This window comes from Choloepus didactylus, chromosome 5, assembly GCF_015220235.1.
Source record: "Choloepus didactylus isolate mChoDid1 chromosome 5, mChoDid1.pri, whole genome shotgun sequence".
Lineage (NCBI taxonomy): Eukaryota > Metazoa > Chordata > Mammalia > Pilosa > Megalonychidae > Choloepus > Choloepus didactylus.
The window spans coordinates 49,653,491-49,657,099 of NC_051311.1; the positions used below are offsets into that span (position 1 = coordinate 49,653,491).

The following is a 3,609-nucleotide window of genomic DNA, read 5'->3' on the forward strand; positions in this document are numbered from 1 at the left end:
TTTTCATCTTTCACTTTATTTCTTGTCTGGAGTAATGAAAAGTTTCTGAAAATTGAACAAAAATTAAGTGTGATGGATGCACAGCTGTATGAGGGTACCCAGGGGCAAGTGATTGTACACTTTGGATCTTTGGATAATTGTATGGTATCTGAACAATCTCAATAAAAATGAAAAAAAAAAAAAAAAAAAAAACTAGTCAGGTAAGATGGCGGAGTAGCAATGCAAAGCGGTTAGTATTGAGTCTCTGGTACGACTTCGGTTCCTGTCTCAGCAGCAGCACAGCGATCGCTGAGCAAAGAGTGCCTAAGACAGCTGACCGAGATGCTGAATATCAAAATCTTCAGCGGCAGCTCTCACCAGGACTTATCCCAGAAAATTGCCGACTGCCTGGCCTGGAGCTAGGCAAGGTGGTGACTAAGAAATTCAGCAACCAGGAGACCTGTGTGGAAATTGGAGAGAGTGTACATGGAGAGGATGTCTACATTGTTCAGAGTGGTTGTGGTGAAATCAACGACAATCTCATGGAGCTTTTGATTATGATTAATGCCTGCAAGATTGCTTCAGCCAGCCGGGTTACTGCAGTCATCCCATGCTTCCCTTATGCCCAGAAGGATAAGAAGGATAAGAGCCGGGCCCCAATCTCAGCCAAGCTTGTCTCAAATATGCTCTCTGTAGCAGGAGCAGATCACATCATCACCATGGACCTTCATGCTTCTCAAATTCAGGGTTTTTTTTGATATCCCAGTGGACAATTTGTATGCAGAGCCAGCTGTCCTGAAGTGGATAAGGGAGAATAGGTCTGAGTGGAGGAACTGCACTATTGTCTCACCAGGTGCTGGTGGAGCTAAGAGAGTGACCTCCATTGCAGACTGGTTGAATGTGGACTTTGCCTCGATTCACAAAGAATGGAAGAAGGCCAATGAAGTGGACCGCATGGTGCTGGTGGGAGATGTGAAGGATCGAGTGCCCATCCTTGTGGATGACATGGCTGACACTTGTAGCACAATCTGTCATGCAGCTGAAAAACTTCTGTCAGCTGGAGCCACCAGGGTTTACGCTATCTTGACTCATGGAATCTTTTCTGGCCCAGCTATTTCTCGCATCAACAATGCGTGTTTTGAAGCAGTAGTAGTCACCAATACCATACCTCAGGAGGATAAGATGAAGCATTGCTCCAAAATACAGGTGATCGATATCTCCATGATCCTTGCAGAAGACATCAGGAGAACTCACAATGGGGAATCTATGTCCTACCTGTTCAGCCATGTACCTTGGTAATAGAATAACTTCTGAGGCTTTTTAAAAATAAAATCAATCCCGCTCCTTGTTTTCCCTCGGTATTTGAAAAGTTCAGCAGAAGACCCAGCTTGCTCCAGTGTAGCTTTCTACATCCCACATCGGGTATATTAGAGCTTATCCTAAATTGAGGAAAGGCAGATTGAGATTAACTGCTGGAATTTCCTATCTGCATTGGCTCATTCTGGCTTCTTTAATTTTGTGAGCCTTGCAGCTTGAACTACAGCTCAGCTGCAGCAAGATTTCAGACTTTGAGGGTGTTGCGTAGGGGTGTTTTACTGTGCCTGGGGAAGCTAAGACGACTTTGCATGTGAATGCTTCAGAGTTTTCTTTGTTCAGAACAATTAGCAACAAAACCAGCCCAGTTCCCCCAACCCTGAAAGTGTCACCAGTTCTCCAAGTTCTATGCTAAGTTACCGCTAGAGCCCTAGGCAACCCCAAACCTAGTTCTGGTTGCTGAGCTTCCCCTAAAGTAGGGGCAGGCAGCTTTCAGCCATTGGGTAGAGACATGAGGGGAGGCAGCACAGTGGAACAAATGCTTCTTGGGAGGAAGAAAACTCATCCATCACCATCACCTAGGGGACTGTGTATCTTGGATTCTGTGTTGTACCTGCTCCTTTGAATTTGGCATTACCTTCAGCTATCATGGCTTTTTCCCTGGCCAAATAGCCTCTTGGGGCCAAATGATCAGTGTACCATAGTCCTATGGAAAGCTGTGTAATCTCTAACATTTACATGAGGTGATTTTGCTGTAGCTTAATCTTCCTTAGCCTGCTGCGCCATGGTAGTTGACCTTAGGTGATGGTGTAGTGCCTTTTGGTTAATCTAAATATTTAATTTTCATCTTCCTTCCTTGGATCTGTTCAGCCTCTCAAATGACCTGAGGTTTCTGTTTAAAAAGCTTGATGTTATCGTAGCTTGTAGAGGAAACTCATAAAGTGTCTTTATGTGTGTAAACAAACAAACAAAAACTAGAGTCAATCCTCTTAAGCCCTGCTGCTGCTTTATCAATTAAGTTGATGGAATATCCTTAATTCTTTGTTGTCATTTCAAAAATGTTCACAACATCTTCACCAGGAGTAGTTTCCATCTCAAGAAACCACCTTCTTTGTTCATCCATAAGAAGCAACTCCTCATCTGTTAAAGTTTTATTGCAAGACTAAAGCAATTCAGTCACATCTTCAGACCCTATTTTTCTCTTTCTCTCTCTTGCTATTTCCACCACATCTGCAGTTACTTCCTCCACTGAAGTGGTGAACCCCTCAAAATCATCCGTGAGGTGTGGAATCAACTTCTTCCAAAACCCTGCTGATGTTGCTATTTTGACCTCCTTCTATGAATTATGAATGTTCTTCATGGCACTAGAATGGCGAATCCTTTCCAGAAGGCTTTCCATTTACTTTGCTTAGATCCTTCAGAGAAATCACAATCTATGGCAGTTATAACCTTATGAAATGTATTTCTTAACTAATGAGACTTGAAAGACAAAATTACTCCTTGATCCATGGGCTTCAGAATGGATATTGTGTTAGCAGGCATGAAAACAACATTAATTTCACTGTACATCTCATTCAGAGTTCTCGGGTGACCAGGTGCATTGTCAATATTTTGAAAGGAATATTTTTCTGAGCAGTAGGTCTCAACAGTGGGCTTGAAATATTCAGTTAACCATGTTGTAAATAGATGTGCTTGTCATCCAGGCTTTGTTATTCCACTTATAGAGCACATACAGGGTAGATTTTGCATAATTCTCAAAGGCCCTAGGATTTTTGGAATGTAAGTCAGCTTTGGCTCCAACTTAAAGTCACCAGCTGCATTAGCCCCTAACAAGAGTGCCAGCCTGTCCTTTGAAGCTTTGAAGCCAGGCATTGATTTCTCCTGCCTATGAAAAGCCCTACATGGCATCAGCTTCTAACAAAAGATTGTTTCGTCTACTTTGAAATCTGTCATTTAGTGGAGCCACCTTCATCAATTATCTTAGCTAGATCTTCTGGATAACTTGTTGTAGCTTCTATGTTAGCTCTTGCTGCTTCACCTTGCACTTTTGTTATGGAGATGGCTTCTCTCCTTAAACCTCAAGAATCAACTTCTAGCTTCAAAGTTTTCTTCTACAGCTTTCTAACCTCTCTCAACCTTCATAGTGAAGAGTTAGAATTTTGCTCTGGATTAGGCTTTGGTTTAAGGGAATGTTGTGGCTGGTTTGATCTTCTGACCACTAAAACTTTCTCCATATCAGAAATAAGGCTGTTTCACTTTGTTATCATTTGTGTGTTCATTGGAGCAGCATTTTTAATTTCCTTCAAGAACTTTTCT

General features: G+C 42.2%; 1 pseudogene; it reads left to right on the top strand.

The window, feature by feature from the left end:
* Positions 1–315: 315 nt before the first annotated feature.
* LOC119535295 lies at positions 316–1,278 on the top strand (annotated as a pseudogene).
* Positions 1,279–3,609: the final 2,331 nt, after the last annotated feature.